The sequence below is a fragment of the Herpailurus yagouaroundi genome, unplaced genomic scaffold (genome assembly GCF_014898765.1).
Source record: "Herpailurus yagouaroundi ecotype Mexico unplaced genomic scaffold, PumYag 100, whole genome shotgun sequence".
NCBI lineage: Eukaryota > Metazoa > Chordata > Mammalia > Carnivora > Felidae > Herpailurus > Herpailurus yagouaroundi.
Window position 1 is genome coordinate 37,915,916 of NW_024412391.1, and position 19,435 is coordinate 37,935,350.

Genomic DNA, 19,435 nt, shown 5'->3' on the forward strand with positions numbered 1-19,435 from the left:
CCTCTCTCTCTGCTCCTGCCCCTCCCCACTCCCAAAGATGAATAAACATTAAAAAAAAATTTTTTTTTAATTTAAATCTCCCACACCAACCATGTTAACATGCAATTCTGTTTCCCAAGTGGGCATGTGGTTTTCTCTGCCTGAATATGCCCTCCACCCTACAGTCAGGGTTCCAGTGTGATGCTCAGTCCTCCAACAATGGCAATGGCAGGTCTCCCCCAATAGATTTCTTCAAGGTTCCTTTTGCATCTTTTAGCTGAGTGGAACGATTTCCCTCTGCCAGACCAACCCCAACACTGCACATAGGACTAGACTTACACAAAGTCAGATCCTGGACCCCCAAACTGGGGGCTCTGGCATCTGTGGGGAGTTCTGATGCATCTGACCACAGGCTGTAGTGTATAGAGATGAGAGAGGCTGACTCTCAGAGAGAAGCAAAATGAAGCGGTCAGGCACACATTGCCACATGGCAGAGCAAGCTTACAGGGCAGGGAGAGAAAGAAGTATTCAGGTTTAATCCAGGAAAATAGAAGAGAAACAAAATGATCCCAGAGGCTAAAAGCGCAGTCAGAAGCAGCACTTCAAGAAACACCCTGTAGGGGCAGCTGGGGGGCTCAGTCAGTTAAGCATCCACCTCTTGATTTTGGCGCAGATCATGATCTCATGGTCCGTGAGTTTGAGCCCTGCATCCGGCCCTGCGCTGGCAGTGTGGAGCTTGCTAGGGATTCTCTCTCTCTCCCTCTCTCTCTGCCTCTCTCTCCCTCTCACTAAATAAATAAATAAATAAGTAAACTTAAAAAAATTACTTTTTTTAAAAAAAGAAAAAGAAACACCCTGTAACTGTGGGTATAAGTGAGTTCTGACTTAGTAACAGAAGGACAAACTATCTAGTTTGAATGGATTGGATTAGAGATGCAAATCAGATTATCCATTAAGCAGCTATAATTTTAGTTCAAGTTCAGTGTCTCAACATGCACAGTGATTATCTTCTTTTATGTCCAGTTGACTTCCTAGAGCACATATTTTCCAGTGATTATGATGCCTCTCTTGAAACGTATCTGGATGAAATCTCAAAGAAAAGTTGTTATGGGCTAACTTTTTCAAAAGGGAGTTTAACATTACATGTTATTATAACACTTAAGCTCCAAAAAACTTGTTTCCTTAAATATTATGACACAGGCAACTTTTTTTTAATCCTAGGCTATAGAGAGAAACATTTTTGGAGTTAGGGTAGACCGGCCAACCCTCATATTAAAGATTAAAGGAAATGCAAGTATAAAAAATGTAAGCATAAAGGAAATGTCAATTAAGCCCTCCAGCTCATGCCAAAGGGGAATGTTTTGCAAAGTATTTTCCTTCTGGTGCTAGTTCAGTTCTCTAAGAAGGTAAAGGCGATTTGTTTCAATATTCTGTTGCAACTTTGCCATCAGAAAAAGCGATCCTTGATATCAGATCCATATGCCATGCATCTCACAGTTCTGAAGATACTTAGATGAACATTTACAAGCTTCTACGTGGAGTCCTTGCATAATGAAGTGATGGTCGTCCATGATTTGGTTTTGCCGAATGGTTAACACTTTGGTAGATGGAGTCACTTTGGCTGAATGCCACACCAGTTGTTTCAAGGAATGGCATCTTGAAGTGACCAAAGGTGCTCATCTTTCCCACAGTGCAATCTTGGCATAGCGGCCCTCACGTTGATCTGTGCGCGTGAGTGGACCAGGGTTCGTATTGAGGATTAAAAATTTGACTGGATTGGGGAACATTCTATGTCTATTAGAATATTTTACTATCACTCCTTCAATTACTGGTTTGAAAAGTATTGTCCGTAAGTTGGGTAAAAACAGGCCAGCTTGGTAATGTGGCAGATGAAACAGAATTTAGAAAGGAATTCAGTAAAGTCAACCCAGAACAATAGTAAATTTCAACTTTATTAGAAAACCACCATCCCTTCCCAAACACTCACATATAAGAAATACTTCTGGAAAGACCTGGGCTTACTTAGAATTGAGAATAAAGGCAGACTAGGGGAATTATCCATGAATCTGGTAAACAAAATCTTAGAAACCAGATCTCATCTGATATCTAGGAGATCCGTTTCCTCAACTTCATAATCCAGGCAAAACTTAGGAACTTTGTAGATCCAAGTCCCTTATCTTTTTTGGTTTATAGATAACACTAGTGATCAAGAAGTTTAAATTTTAGGGGCACTTGGGTGGCTCAGTTGTTTAAGCATCTGACTCTTGATTGCGGTTAGGTCATGATCTCAAAGTTCATGGATTCAAAACCCACAGCCGGCTCGGTGCCAGCTCAGAGCCTGCTTGGGTTCTTTCTCCCTCTCCCTCTCTTTCACTGCTCCTCCCCTGCTCATGCCTCACTCTCTCTCTCTCTCTCTGTCTCTCAAAATAAATAAACTTTTAAAAAAAGTTTAAATTTTAACACATGCGTAATGAAGATTTTCTGTCCCCAGAATGTTGACATTCTGTTGAGCCTTTCTCTTCACTAACTTGTTAGATCTACTTCTGTAGGCCTAGTGTAATTTTTCCCCCTTTTAAAGAACATTTCCTCTCTGCCCTCGAAACCATAAGCTAAGTAGTTTATTGGATGCCTCCTTCTCCCTCCAAGCTCTCATGCCAGGTTGCTTCATGAGCAAAAGGGCGATCTGGTGTGTCTTAAGCTAATATTTAATTTAAGGAGCAAAAAGTCTTTAAGTATGATTTGGATATGCTTGACCACTGTAATACCTCCTTATCACCTTGAGAAGCAATCTGTCTGAAAATGATTCCATAACCTGCTGCTGGTCTCTATTGATCTTTTCCCAGCCTCTGACTTGGTATATCATGGGTGAAGCTACTCTGACCCAGGTTATTGATGTCTTCACTGAGCTTGTTCCTTAACAACAAGGTGATGGTCAGGGTTAGTGGAAACAGCTGTGACAGATTAACAATAATTCTTGGCAGTGAGAAACAGAGTTGCTTCTGGCCCTGGTTCTTTTTAACTTATATCTTAATTATTGGATTGCTTGTTTGTTTGTTTATTTATTTATTTAAATTCAAGTTAGTTAACATACAGCATAGTATTGGTTTCAGGAGTAGAACCCAGTGATTCATCACTTATATAGAACACCCAGTGTTCATCTCAACAAGTGCCCTCCTTAATGCCCGTCACCCATTGGGCCCATCTCCCACTCACCTCCCTCCAGCAACCCTCTGTTTGTTATCTGCGTTTAAAAGTCTCTTAGGATTTGCCTCCCTCACTGTTTTTATCTTATTTTTCCTTCCCTTCCCCTCTGTTCATCTGTTGTGTTTCGTAAATTCCACAGACATGAAGTCATATGATATTTGTCTTTCTCTGACTGACTTATTTTGCTTAGCATAATACCCTCTAGTTCTATCCACATTGTTGCAAATGACAAGATTTCATTCTTTTTCATTGCCTGAGTAATATTCCATTTTGCATTGTATATATACACCACATCTTCTTTATCCAGTCATCAGTTGATGGACATTTGGGCTCTTTCCATTATTTGACTTTGTTGGCAGCACTGTTATAAACATTGGGGTGCATGGGCCCCTTCAAACCAGCATTTTTGTATCCTTTGGATAAATACCTACCAGTGCAAGTTCTGGGTCATAGGTTAGTTCTTTCTCTAAGTTTTTTGAGGAAACTACATACTATTTTCTAGAGTGGTTGTACCAGTTTGCATTCCCACCAACAGTGCAGAAGTGTCTCCTGTTCCCCTTTCTCTGCATCCTGGCCAACATCCATTGTTTCCTGAGTTGTTACTTTTAGCCATTCTGACAGGTGTGAGATGGTACCTCATTGGGGTTTTGATTTGTATTTCTCTGATGATAAGTGATGTTGAGCATCTTTTTATGTGTCAGCCATCTGGATGTCTTCTTTGGAAAAATGTCTGTCCATGTCTTCTGTCCATTTCTTCACTAGATTATTTGTTTTTTGGGTGTTGAGTTTGATAAGTTCTTTATAGATTTTATAGATTTTATCCAATATGTCATTTGGAAATATCTTCTCCCATTCTGTTGGTTGCCTTTTAGTTGTATTGACTGTTTCCTTCACTGTGCAAAAGCTTTTTATCTTGCCGAAGTCCCAATCGTCCATTTTTGTTTTTGTTTCCCTTGCCTCCAGAGACATGTCTAGTAAGAAGTTGTTTCAGCCAAGGATCCTATTTTTAGTTGCAGTTGAGAATAGGTACATATTCTTTTATATTCTGAAGAACATATACATTCTTTTCTGTCTCCAATATTTTTATTATGATGACATACAAATGGCACCCATATATAACTTGCATTATTATCTGATTATGGTCAAAAAGAATGGCTTAGGATCAAAATCATTAGGTTTGGCAGACATCCTCCAAGATTCAGTAGATCTATATTCATTTTTCTAATGGCAGGTTAAATTATTTACTTACACCCATAGCACCATTTTGCAAGTATTTACCCTGAAGGGTTTATCAGGAGATAATGCTTAATGTTCAACTTTAAATTTTATATGCAAAAGTTCCTGGCCAAGTGCCTGATGCTCAATAAATAGTCTCTCTCACAATGATAAAGATGACTATGATGATGAGTATGATGGAAGCCACAGTGATATCAACACCCTTTGGATGTTTCATGTACTGCTCTCCAAAGAGTGAAAAACACATCCTATTAAAAGGTACAACGTGAAATATCAGAATTAACCCTCCCCCCTGAAATTAATATATGTCTGTTATATGACACAATGTCATCTTACATTCCAGAGCCACCTAATAGAAATGGCCACTGTTCAGTTGGATTCAGTTTTGAACAGAGTGATTGTATCATTCTCTACAATCAGTGTTTGACAGCAACTAAAGATGCATCTCCTTAGATGTTTTCTAGAGGGATCTAATTAAAAGAATGAGGTGTCTTTTTCAGCCAAGAACACAGAATGCCTGGCCTAGGTCAGAATAGTAGGAGCAGCAGGAGACCACAGGCAGGTGGAATCCCCTGATGAGAAGCTGGAGGGGAGCACCTGGTCCACCTCACTGAGGGCCACTCTCTCTGAGCAGCAGAGTGAGAAATGAAATCAATGGGGAGTGTGAGTTATAGAAATGGAAGCTCTCCCTCCACTATGCCCCGGTAACAAGTCATAGAGATAACACAACTGAAGCAGCTTTATCAGTCCAATTTTTCATGAATTGAGTAATTAGCTTCACTGACCTGTCACTGGATACAAATTCCCCTTTTCTGGGCACTCTTGGAAATATCTAAATTATAAGATAAACTCTATTATCATAAAAATGTGAAGCTCGCCACTTTGTCAGGTCTTACCCTGACTCTGCCCATGCTGAGACTTGGCTTTGGGTGAAAAATGCTCTCATGATTCACCTGCAGCAAAACTGCCACCTCTCAGCCACCTTCCAGAAAGTCATGGGCAAGCTGTTGTTGTTGGCTGCCTGGGCTCCTCTCTCAGCCTCCAATTCCACACTGTCTAATCCTGGTAGGGCAGGAAAACTCAATCCTCCTCGATGCCCATCCCCCATGTTTTTTTCTTGCATATTCTCATGTTTCTTTCTTTTCACCCCACAAAAATATCTGTGGCTTGCTCTTCTCAGACAGTTCTTCAGATCACTCAAGGACTTCTCTGTACAATTCCGCATATCTGAATTGTCCACCTGTATCATTTAAACAATTTCTTTTCTTAATGAATTCCCATATATCCAATATAAATTCTAGACACTACTACTTAAAGGTAGAAAGTGTTAAGAAACAAACATGTATGAAGCATTATTTTCTGTCAGGATTTCTCTGAGACAATATACCTTCAAGATTATAATGGGGATTAAATCAATGTTTGTGGTTTCGATTATTTCCATTTCACTCATTTGGAAAAAAGACAAAGTAGTGAAGCCACTAAGCGAGTACATAGAATGGATAAATGATGGTACACAGAATAAAACCCAAGTTAGTTTCATTCCAAACCCATGTTCTGGCAGTACAGCTGTGTTTCTGTCACGTTTATGAGCACATGCATCACCCTGGGTCTGGCTAAAATGCAGATTCTGATTCAGAAGGTCTGGGATGGGGCCTGGGATTTTGCGTGGGTGACAAGCTTTCAGGTAGGAAGAGGCTGTTGGTCTGCAGACCACAAGTTGAATAGCAAGGCTGTACAGTGCTTAGCTAAACTTTTTTCCCGGCAAAAAAGGCCATCCTCAGGCCAATCCTGTCTAAATGCCACAAATCCCACCTTGGTGAGTCAAAATGAATGCATATTGACTTCATGGGAACACAGAAGATGCAGCATCGTATTTCCGAAAGTGTGCTCCTTAGATCATCTGCACAGAATTCCCCGGAGTGCTTGTTAAATGCAACTTTCTGGGCATGACCTCAGCCCTAGCGGTCAAAATCATGGGAGGCAGCACCTGAGAAGCTGGTTTTTATGACAAATTCTACAGACCCTTGTAATGCATCTTCAAAGTTGAGAAGCAGCAGAGTAGTCTAAGCACTGAAAGGGGAGTGAGGATCCCGGAGGCCGATTGAGCAAGACCTACAGACAAAGGAACTCAGAAGACATCTCCCTGAAGGGAAAGGAAGCTCTTCCTCTGTGGTTAAAGTGGGATTAAAGCTGAAAGAGTGAGCCATAAGGTTTGAGAGTTGGAAGTGGGCCAACAGACTAGGGACTGACAAGCAGCTCAGCTAGGAGTTCTTAAGGAGATTATTCTCTGCTCCTTAGGAGGAAGGAGTCACATCATCTTTGCCTGCCTGCATAAAAACTTGATAGATATTAAACATTGAATCGATACATGCTTGAGCTGCTCTCTTGGCAATGCCTGTTGAGCAGAAGAACAGAAATAAGCTCTTACTTGTAAAGCATTTCCACCATGTGTGTTAATACCCATGACATAATCTGCTCCATAAATTACCTCAGTGGGTGTATAAGGACAAGAAGTATTCATTCCCAGCTCACAAGTAAGCACACTGAGCCCCAGGGAGTGGTAGTAATGCGAGAGCCAAACTTCCAGTCTCCAACATAGCGACGGGACACTTCAACCAGTCCAAGAGCTCCCAGACTGGCTGTACATTAAAATCACCCAGGCCTACTGTGTCAGGGCCTTTAGGAGGGGACCTGGTGATCTGTATTTTTAAGAACAATTCTACAGGGATTCTTATGCAATCAGTCTATGGAACCACGGTTGGGAATCACTCAACTAGAATATGTGGTATGAGAAGAGCTTCCTATGACTCAAAGGGTCATATGAAAAGAGAAGAAGCAAAGGCATTGAGAACCTGCGACCCCTTTTAAAGATCAGAATGGTAGCAGGTACATTCTGGGGTCTTCCCTGCTTGGAATGATGAGCTTAGAAGTAAGATGTCATAACCGCTGCAAGTGGGAAACTTTAAGAGATTTTCTTTTTGAAAAATTGGTCAAAAGAAAACATAGCTCAAGACCTAGATGGTTTTATTAGCAAGCCCTTCCAGACTAAGGGACAAATGTACATTTCTGTAACTATAAGATATGGAGAAAGTTCCAGTGCTGAGTTTAGGATGAGCCCTCGCTGCAGTCCTTACTAGTTATGTGGCTTTCTCCAAGTCAACTAACCTCGAGATGTTCAGCCACCTTCTCTCCAGAACATAAAAAAATGTGGGAAAAGATGAGAAAAGATGAGTGAAAGCACATAATATGCAATGGGTGCACTTTACATGTTAGTTGGAATTGAATCTGAGGTTCCTTAGATGGGTGGGCTGGAGGTAAGAGGCAAGAAGGAGGAGATTTCCTACGGCGGCTGGCAAGATCCAGTGTAGCTCAGACTCTAGGATCTAGCCCTCTGTCAGCACATCTGGTCTTCCTAATTGACATATGGAGCAACAAACTGAGTAGTGTGATTGAGGAGAGTTCCTTGGGGATGCGGTGCCTGAAATGTTATCATTTTATCATTTAGAGATTGCTCCTTGAAACAGCTATTCTTGGGCTTCTCTTTGGGAAGTGAAAAAGCCCTAATGGGCTGACTTTCTTCTAAATTTTTTTTTTAATTTTTTTTTTCAACGTTTATTTATTTTTGGGACAGAGAGAGACAGAGCATGAACGGGGGAGGGGCAGAGAGAGAGGGAGACACAGAATTGGAAACAGGCTCCAGGCTCTGAGCCATCAGCCCAGAGCCTGACGCGGGGCTCGAACTCCCGGACCGCGAGATCGTGACCTGGCTGAAGTCGGACGCTTAACCGACTGCGCCACCCAGGCGCCCCCTAAATTTTAATCATCTATTCTTTTGACCAGAGGAGCCATAAGAACGTGTGTGGGGAGAATGGGTAGTTCGGGAGCACTGTGGAGAAAGGATGTGGTTAAGAGAAAAAGGTGCCCAGGAAAGGGAGGCGAGGGGTGCTGAGGCCGAGTTCTACCAGCTTCACATTTTCCACACCATAGGTTTAGCAACATGGTGTGGTGAGATGAACTTCAGAAACCACTAAAGGGAGAGGTTTGCTACCAGAAGAAAATCTGTCTGAGTCTGGCATCACTCTCCACAGATGGAGCAGGTAGCCCATATGAATTAAGGGGAAACCTACATAATAGGGGCATCCTTAAGAAGGAGATAGATACTCCTTATCAGAGTAGGGGGAATTTCTTTTAGTAGGACAAAAAACACCATTCATAGGAGACCAGTCTGTGTTGTCTCTTGAAGAAAACAAAATCTTCCTGTAGATTTGTATTTGCTGATAGATGACTCGCCAGGAAAAGCAACACAAATATAAAAATATACACGAGTTTATTAATATTCATGGAAATGCACATCTGGTCACAATAAGAAACCATTTTATGCCTATAATATTGGTAAAAATTAAAATCTGACAATGCCATACCTGGTAGGATTTGGAGCATAAAAAACTAATCATTCTCAGAGAGAAAAAATTGGTATTAATTAGATAGTTTGACATTTTCTTATAAATTTGCAAATGTATATAGCCTAAATCCTAGAATTTCCACTCCAAATAAATACTTACATGTGTGCAAAAAGACACATGTAAAAGAACGATCATATAAAAGTTGTTTTTAAAAACATAACCAGGGCAATCCAAATATGATGGATAGAATAACATCAATTATTCAAACAATCCAAATATGATGGATAGATAAACAGCATGGGCGAATCTTTGAAACATAATGTTGAGTTAAAAAAGTAAGTCACAGAACACTAAAGACAATTTGATACTATTTTTATAAAGTTCAAATATAAGAAAAACTAAAAATTACATTGCTCAGGAATGCAACCAATATATAGGAACAACATTCAAAAAGCAAAGGGATGATAATGTCAATACAAAATCCAAGGTAATTGTTACCTAAGGAGAGGAGAGAGGGACTGGATAGGGGAAGTAATATATTCCATGGTATTATTAATGTTAGAGTTTTTTTAATCAAAAAATAAGTTTACTTATCTAAAAATGTGTTACTGTTAATAACCAAAAGTAGAGAGTGGAGACCATTCTTTTTCATTTTATCATTGAATCAAAAACATGTATTTAGATTATACAAGTCATTACCAATCTAATTATGACTTGGCTGCAGTAATCCATAATGTTAGGTTTTTTTAATATGTAATATACTTCCAAGGAATAATATATTATTTAGTTTATTTATTTTATGAGTAAGAGAGAGTGCACATGCATGCATGAAGCAGGGAAGGGCCAGAAAGAGAAGGAGAGAGAGAATCCCAAACAGGCTCTGTGTTGTCAGCACAGAGCCTGACGCAAAACTCCATCTTGCGAACTGAGAGATCATGACCTGAGCCGAAACCAAGAGTCAGATGCTCAACTGACTGAGCCACCCAGGTGCCCCATAGTGTTAGTTTTTGATATGGGTAGTGGGTCATCAAAATTTAAATCATGATTCAAACTCATATTAATATTGCAAATATTCCTTTGTATGTTTCAAATAATTATAATGACAAATTCAGTAAGGTCACATTCATATTTATACGTGAATCCAGATAACTCAAAGTCTCTGCTTCATACCTGTTTTAATTCAATCTCTTAAAGCAATTCCCACCCTCTGGGAATCCCTCAGAGGTGTCTTATGTGCATCCAGAGATATATTGGCACTCACCTCTACTGTTTACAAGGCCAATAGCTTCTAATGTCCAAGGTGGGCTTCTGTCTCTATTAATGATCTCTGCTGATCTTCCCCAGTTGCCTCAGTTCTCACAGGGTCATGGAGGTTAAACAATCACTTGAGAACAGAGGGGGAGAATGTAGTTTATTCATTGTTACTATGGTATTGTTTGACCTACTCAAACGTGTTGTGGAGTTTACCGAGCTAAATCTTCCATCTCGTATCCAGGGCCCTTCCTTCTCCCATGTTGCCTCCTACCAGAGTGACTGAGCAGGTACCACTTTAGTGCCTTTGGCTCAGTGTACCTGCTCCCCTACCCTCAGCCTTCATCGGGGAACCTCTTGCTGTAATTGGCTCAACTTGCCACCTTCCCTCAGGCAAAGCGAATTCTCTTTCAGGAGCACAGGGGTCACTCCATGCCATATGACTTCTGTTACCATTTCTCCCTGCCCCCACCAATCGCCCTAGACACAACATATACACAGAATTCAAACTTTATTTTTTAGCTATTCTCCTGTTCAACCTCCTATACAAGTCATGACAAGTTGGTGTGAGAGAGTAGATTACTTCAGCCAAATCCAAAACCCTTTTAGTCTGTGTCAATCCTTACTGGAAAAAAAAAAAAGAGAAAGAAAGAAAGAAAGAAAAAGAAAGAAAGAAAGAAAGAAAGAAAGAAAGAAAGGAAGGAAGAAAGAAAAGAAAAAAAGGAAAAAAAGAAAGGAAAGAAAATTTTTATCAGAACAGAAACTGAGAATTGCTCCTTCTAAATACAGGGGATGTCATGTAGGACTTAATGGAAAAAAAGATTGGCTTGACCAAAGAATTGGTAAACCCGAGATGTACCTTTCATAAAGGATAGTGTGTGTGGAGAGGAAGTGGATAGTACTTCCCACCGGACACTCTCAAATATGACCATCCTCAAAGTGGCAGGGGCTAGAGGTGAAGGCAGCCTACTGAACAGTTGATGAGAAGCAAAAGATAATAGTGTCTCTGGGGAAGGGTACGGAAGCTCATACGGGAAGTAGCTAACTACAGCACTCACTCCCAGCTTATTTTTGGGGGTAGAGAGCATGCTTAATAAAACATGACAGCCCCTGTGGCCATGACATGCCCTGTGGGCATGCCAAGTAAAAAAGGAACATTGCCCAAGGTAGCTTTGACTTGAAGATAAATTCTTCGATGTAACAGGGATCTTGCTAAGCTGTGTCTCTGTATCTCGTTCTCTTTTTAACCCCAAGAGACAATGCTATTTAAGTAGACAACATCTACAGAGTCTATTTAAAGGTCTGTCTAAAGTTTCCCTTCTCTCTTTGTCTGGACTTGTATTCTTTGATAAAGACTCTCTCCTATTTCTGAGTGAAATCCCCTCATTTCCCAGACCGGAAAAGTGATGCCTCACCCGATAAAGTTGAGCAAAGGAAGAGAAATCATCCAACATGAAGACTTGTAAGTTAAAGGAAACATACGGATCAAGGCTGAGTGCCATTTCACAGTGGCCATGATTTCCTGTTGCGTGAGCATCACTGACTGACAGTCCCAAGTGCTGCTTCTCCAGACCTATCCCAGCATTCACACGGAGACAGCTCTTCCCATGGGCTACTCCAGCACTGATGCAGGGCCATTCGTGCCAGACAAGAGATTCTCTTAACAGGTGGCTTTGGCTAAAGAACTCACCATCTGCCTCACCCAAACTTTCTTAGAACTTTGCTGTAGTCTGAGAACCCGTTTCTCCTTCCTTCCCCTCCTGCACAGGTGTCAGACCTCTTGGTTGGAGCCATTTCCCACCTTCTCCTGTTCTTTCTCCTTTATCTTTCACAGGCATTTTCCCTAAATTTTTTTGAATATCTACATCTGTCTTAGAGTGCACTGAGTAGAGAACATGAACCCACACAGAAATAAAAAAAGATTACAAATTCATCACATTTTGAGGGAACCTGCATCAGTGTAAAAAGTCTAACCCGAGACTTGGAAAATCTGCATTCAGACCATACATACAACTGCTTAAAACATTTCTAATGGAGACAAGAAATGTTCTGAATACTAGAACCTATCAATCCAGCTAGAGTCTGGCTCACTCTTGTGGAACCTGGGGGGAAAGGATGGATATTAAATATATAGAGAATAGATCCAAGAGAGCCAATACATGTGCTATAAGAAACCTAGGGAGAAGATCAAGGCTATAAGAGAGAATTAATGATTAAAGAAATAAAAACATTCCCCTGAGACCCTGAGATTAAAGGGGTCACCTTCCTGCTCCAGATTCTATCATTCAAGCAGCACAAGAAACAACAGCGTCACATTCTTAATTGCCTGAGGGCTCTAGAAAGAAGTGGTTCTAGAAAATTCTATCATAAATTCCAACCTCTACCAGTCATGTACTTTGTAAGCTTAGGAGCAAAGAACAAGATTCAAAGAGATGGATTAAGTTATAGTTTCTGATTAATCATTCTAAGAGACTGGATACCAGCTGTAATTTATTTGGAAACCTAGTTCCAAAATCATCTGTTAGTGACATAGCATGAACATCATGCTATCAAATCACAAGGAAACGGGTGGTCTTCATGTGATGTGCTTCCTCTGTGTGGAAAACTGGAGATTGATTTTCTACAGATTCTTTTAAAAACCAGGTTATTATTTTTGTAAACTTTTTATCAAAACTCAAGGGAGATCCTCTTAGCTACCTCTCCGATAAGTCTGTCAGTAGGACCGGAATATGTGACTGATTACTTAGAGATAAGGCAAGGTGTTTGGTGGTGAAAATATTATCACCATAATTCACTCAGCTCTGCCCAACCACACAATATGTCTACATAGCTATTTGTGTCATCAAGGTCACATCCAAAGCCCAGTTAGTAGAATCCCACTCTGACATTTCTTTTTGAAAACAATAAGATAGGATATACTCAGTATCATTCGCTTCCAGAAGACAGATCTAGTTGTTAATCATTGGTGCCTTCACTGCTCATATCTTATACTCAAATTAAACTGATTGCCTTTGATGGACAGGAGAAACAGAAATCAGGGAGCAGATTGCAATTTCAGGTTATCACGCTCTAGTTATTACCAATAGCTATGAATGCAAAAATTGTATTAAAACATGTGTGTCTCATTTCATGCACCACAGTCCCCATGATTGTTCTGTTAAAGGCTCTGGATTTTGATTTTAATAAATTAATGTAACCACTCTGTATCTCTTTATAGAATATATTAAAAACCTATATTATTTGGTTTGTGATATATGAAATTATTTTCCAGTGAATCACATATCCTCATTAATAAATACCATATAGGTACACTATATGGGCATTATGAATTTTCAGAGAACTAGAACAAAATCGATTCAACGCCAAAATAGTCCTGAAAAAAGTTAATACCGTAGATTTATACACTTGGTTCTACTGTAAACTTTTAAAGTCCTGACTTATTTCATTTTAATAAATCTTTTAAAATAAATTTTTTGTTAATCTTTAATTTTTATAAAAATTTTATTAAAGTTGAATATTTAAGAAAGGGAGGAAGAGAGTTGAAGGAACTTTTGATGATTTATTAAGATATGAGTACTAGCTACTTCTTTTTCATGGAGACAATGGGAAGCAAAAACGAGTACTGAAATTATGGTAGAAGGAAATTCTCACCAGGAAGTGTCCCCATGACTGCCTTCCAGCCCAGAGGATTTCAGAGAAACACAGATGGCCCACTAAAGAAGGAAAAACTCGGGCTCTATCCCGATGGTATACCATAGAAGAGGTGACATCATTGCTATAGAAGTGATGGGAAAGAAGATATGATTTGGGTAAGTCCCACTAAACGGATCGTACAAATGTTCCAGTGGTCCCTCCTTCTGACATGGCAGTGCCTGGACTGTACTGGTTAAGAAATAATTTGAATATCACTCCTGGGTTTGAAGGGTATTGAGGCCATTGGCAAAACGAGACCAATGCAGCTTATTTACTGCATCATAGCTATGCCCGACGCTTTAAGCTGCAAATAACAGCCAATTTAAGCGGGCTGAAATGAGGAAATGAAATGGTTTACATAGTTACAAACTAGAGGAAGCCTGGCTCTCAGGTCATTTGCCTGCTATCCCCTCTCCTCTGTCCTCATCTCTGTGTCCGCTACCTTCCAGGCTATCAGCAAGGTGGCTGTAGCAGTATTTTCCCTCTGTATGTCCACAGCATCATCCATAGGGAGAGAAACCATTTATCCCAAAGGCTCTGTCTAAATGTGGCAAAACTTTTCTCAAAAAACTTGGATAACCTTCCACCCGAGTCTTTCTGACCTGTATTGGAGTCCCATACACATTCTTATAGCAATTCCATAGCCATTAATTGGCTCAGGCTGGGGTTTCTGAACTAATTCTCAGCAAAGACAATGGTGTAAAAACAATGTTTCTCATATTTATGTGTGCCCTAGAATCTCCTGGAAGGTCTGGCCCTTCAAGTTTGTGATACAGTAGGTCTGGGGTGGAAACAGAATTTGCATTTCCAAAACTATAATTTTAGACAAGGCTTATTTTTTCCCCAGGTTATACTCATGCTTCTGGCCCCAGGATCACCATTTGAGAGACACTGGATTAGACCAATCAAGAATGCAGATTATGGTTCAGGAAAGGATTCTGCAGTTTTAACAAGCTCCCATGTGATGTTGATGTTGCTGGTCCGCAGGCCACTCATTGAGTAGCACAGCCTGGGAGGCCTCACACCCTTTCATCCCAAGTCATGTCTCTTCCCCTTTCCAGAGTATACTCTCCCCTCCTCCAACCCTATGCCTAGAATCCTTTTGTAGGGTGAGCATTTCCTCCTCCTGAAGAATAAGGAAACAGCATACCTGACAATAACCAACAAAGGGTTATTAGACAACCCCAAGACCTATCTTTAGCAGGTACATCACCCTCTGGGGTTCAGGGGTAAGGGAAGCAAAGATGCATCACTGTGGTGCTACGGTCCAGGCATCTCAGACCGAGGCAGCATCCTCCTGGCTGAAAGCTTGGTGTCAGGAAAACCAGTAAGACTTGATCTCAAAAGGTCAGTATAATCTTAAGTGAAATGAGGGAGAGCTTTTTCATTTCAATAGCATCCTTCTTGAAAAAGGCTCAATCACACTATAGTGAGCATTGCAATTTATTACAGAAATACCATGATATGAGTGATCTCTTTACTCCTAATGCACTAGTCCTGGTCTGGGAGGGGAACATGTCAGCTGGGAGTGATATAAAAATTCATCACTGTTCTCTGCCTTCCCTTTTGTCTATCCTTTGCTTAAAATGTTTTATTTAGGAGCCACAGGAGACAGTAGAAATGAATCACCTCCAAGCCCTCTATGACGGCAATGAATTATACTCATGAGAAACGATCACGTCTAAGGCAGGCAGGAGGGCCAGCGCAGGTAATCACAGTGCAATTACAGCATTAGGCTGAATAGCACTGGGCCAGGCCAGATGATGTATGACTTTTCTGAAGGAGAACAGGGTAAGAGCACTTGGCAGCAATGGCTAAGGCTTCCTTCGATCATCAAACATCACACTGGATTTTCTCAAGAATGAGGTGAAGCACTTCCATAAGGCAACTTTGACCATGTGGCATGCTAAAGCAATCGCTTACTAAATGGAGCAGGTCAAAGAAAGAGAAAAATAAACCGAGAGAAGACCTGGATATTGTACCCTTTGGACTATCTCCAGCAGTGTGAGAAGCCCCATGAGCAAGAGGAAATGGAGACAGAGGAAGTGGATGTTGGCTGATTACACGCATTGAGGAGAATGGCATTAAACATCTTGCCCTGGTAGCTGCTCTTCAAGAGTGAGCAGAGAGGTCAGATGTCTGGGTCTATTGATTAAAATCCCAACAAAGTAGAAAGGGCTGAGAAGTTGGCTAAGTGGAACCAAAGGAGAGCAGAAGGAGAATGGGGAAGAATGTGAGGGGAGTATGTGTGAGCTTTGATAGCTGAGATGGAATCTGGGGTGGGCCAGTCTCCACGGGCTGTGATGCTTAATGTTCAGTGGGAGGAGAGGGTGCATTTTATTTATTTAGAGACTGTAATCACTTCTGCATTCAGAGCGCTTAATCTCATGGAAAGTGGCTCTCTTATGAATGTCTCTATTGAATATGGAACACAAGGCTTTGGCATAGTCTGAGAGAAGAGGGTTAAGACAAAGCAAAGATAAATTGCTCTGCTTAATAATGAAATGGGAATCTTGGACATTTAATAGGAAATAGGGGTCTGGAGATTGAGAGAAGAGATAGGAGAAAGTTCTTATGGGGGAAGACAGAGAAGTCAGCAATGTGGTGAGAAGACGGGTCCCATAAGGAGTGACATATCAAAAGGTTTCTGTGGGTTAGAGAATGGCTGATAAGATATTAGGAATAGTGACTCCTGACAATGCAATTATAAGCCTCCTGTTCTGTGACGTAATCTCTCTGATATCCCCAAATATTTTCAGCAGAAGTCAATTAGATACAACCTGTCTTATATTAGTAATGGCTTGGGGGAATAATTTTAAGTGTGCAGGGTCCATGTTTGGGCAAAGTCGGTGTATTCCTTACTTCAGCTGCAGATACATGAACTAATGGATTACCAAAAGGAAACAGGAACTCTCAGATGGAAGCAGAGGATTGATAAATATTTTCAAATTATTAGCTATATATAGCTCATTAGAGGCTTTAAAGAGCCTTTTGGGGGCGCCTGGGTGGCGCAGTCGGTTAAGCGTCCGACTTCAGCCAGGTCACGATCTCGCGGTCCGTGAGTTCGAGCCCCGCGTCGGGCTCTGGGCTGGTGGCTCGGAGCCTGGAGCCTGTTTCCGATTCTGTGTCTCCCTCTCTCTCTGCCCCTCCCCTGTTCATGCTCTGTCTCTCTCTGTCCCAAAAATAAATACAAAACGTTGAAAAAAATTAAAAAAAAAAAGAGCCTTTTGGTTTGTTTTGTTTTAAGTAAACAAGATTTGCAGTACCCGTGGAGATATGAATCGCCGTTATAATTTTGAGAGTTATTTGCTTAAGTAGTCAGAGAGACTGTTTATAGGTATCTCACTGAAATGACATACTGTGTTCGCATCTTGAAATAATGAGAATGGGGAAATAATTTTCAACCAGGCCCCAGCCTGGAAGATGGTCTTCGCTAAACCTTAGAAAACCGTTTCCACTGCCTCAGCATGTGTGGAAAGGGAAGCGGTGCTGTCAAAGCACATCGTGGCAGACAGCGTCCTCAGAGAGACAGGAAGATTCCGGACCAAGAAGTACCGTCTCCCAACAACCAGGACAGGTGTTCTGCAGAGAGCGTCAGAGGAACCAGTGGCTTCACCCGCTCCATTTCGAGAATGAATGAATGAACGAAGAGTCCATATGGTCAACTATGGAGATGATAGTGTGCAGTGACTAGGAAAAAGGACCTTGGGGGCAAGAGGAAAGATAGAAACTGACGAGATCTGAGGAGACAGAAGAACCAGGCAGAACAGAGGATTTTGCAATTCTTGGTGGAGACTTAGAAATTTGTATCAGAAGCTCCTATGTGTCATTTATAACGTGTTATGTGTAATTTTCCTTAAATTGTCTGTATAATGAATTATGTATACAGTTCTTATTCTAGTGCCAAAACACGGGTTCTGTCATTGTCAACAAGTAGCTTGTGCTGTTATCATAAATGCTTGGGCTACAGAAGCCCTCCAGGTATTAATGTAAACAGACACCTTCCAGACACAGTCGCTTATACCCAATCCTCATCCATCCACATACACAGGTAGACACACTATTATAGAAGATTCTGGGACTCAAAATGAACATAAAAGTTAGAGAGCCTGTTTATTTTTGAATCTAAGCCAAAAGTACAAGGTCATCAACGCACACACACACACACACGCACGCGCGCAGAGAAAGAGAGAGAGGAAAAACAATTCCATATGAAAAAAATTGAGGGATAGAATGCTAGTTAAAAAAATCAAATCTGTTTTGTGGAAATTTCAGTGCCAGTTTGTTTTTCTTCTTAAAATGATCGCCTGCCTTCCTTCAGTGAGGAGAGATTGCATTGAGGAAATTACATTTTTAGAGAATCTGAACCTCCACATCCTAAAATTATCTAGGGAAAGTATTGCTGAGTCTATTTTATCAGGAAAGATAAGATAAAAGAAAAATATTCTAGGAAAAAAAAAGAACAAAGGAAATAGATAAAATATAAGTGGCTAAGAAACACATAAAAAATGTTTAAGCTCTCTACGAAGCAAGAAATGCAAATGAATACAAAACACCATTTTTTCACATCTCAAATTGGCAAAGTTAAAAGAGAATGAAAATGCCTATTATTGGCAAAGGCATGGGAAAACTGGCTTTTTCTGGCACTCTGGTGGGAGTAGCACACGGACAGCTTTCTGGCAGGAGTGTTGGCCTGAGTATCAGGAGCCATAAAATGCACATAGACTTTGGCCCCATAATTTAACTTCCAGGAACGCTTCCCCAAAAAACAACGAGATAAGCAAATAAAAGATGTTCACTGCAATATTGTTCATGATGATTGATTTTTTGTTAAGTTCCAACAGTAAAAATTATTTCAAAATATGATGGCACACCAATACAATGAAATATAATTCAGCCACTTAAAATAAAGATGTGATTAAATAGACGTTATCAACATGAAAAAAAATGTTAACAATGTATTACCATGCAGACAAGCAGGTTATGAAAGAGTAGAAAGTTTTACACATACACACACGCACATACACATGAGGGAAGGAAACAAAGGAAGAATTTGCACCAAAAAGTTAAGAATCACTGGCTTATTATATGTGGGAGGTGAGATTGTGGAGTGGGGTTTCTCCTTATGATTTATCTGTACTAATAAGTTTTCTATAATGAACATAAATTAATTATTTAATATTTGTAATAGAAAAAGAGTACATTCTTTCACTTCTGTCTAAGGGAGATTGGATTATTTTGTAACTAAATTAATGTTATTATTATTTGTGATTGTTTTTCCTAATAACAACACAACAAATAGGAATGTCTTTTTGTACGTGATCTGTATCTAAATGGGTCTCTAAAAGGCTAAAAACCCCTTTCATATTCATCTTCATAATAAATGTGTAGGAGGACTGAGGTCAGCTGAGTTATAAGTAGAGAAAATAAGACAGGCAGCGAAATTTTCTCTTGGGTTTAAGGAGGAATTAGAAATAGCTCTAAGAGGGCTTGCAGGGGGCTCAGTCAGTTGAGCACTGGACTTTGGCTCAGATCATGATCTCACGGTTCATGGTTTTGAACAGAGTTTGCTTAGGATTCTCCCACTCCCTCCCCCTCTCTCTCTCTAGTCCTCCCCCACTTTCACTTTCTCTGTCTCTCAAAATAAATAAATTAAAGAAGAAGAAGAA

General features: G+C 40.4%; 1 long non-coding RNA gene across 1 annotated transcript in view; it reads right to left on the bottom strand.

Annotated features, from left to right (window-relative positions):
* Positions 1 to 19,435, bottom strand: part of LOC121028503 (uncharacterized) — a 76,154-nt gene that overhangs the window by 28,198 nt on the left and 28,521 nt on the right. The gene's annotated exons all lie outside the window — the stretch shown is intronic.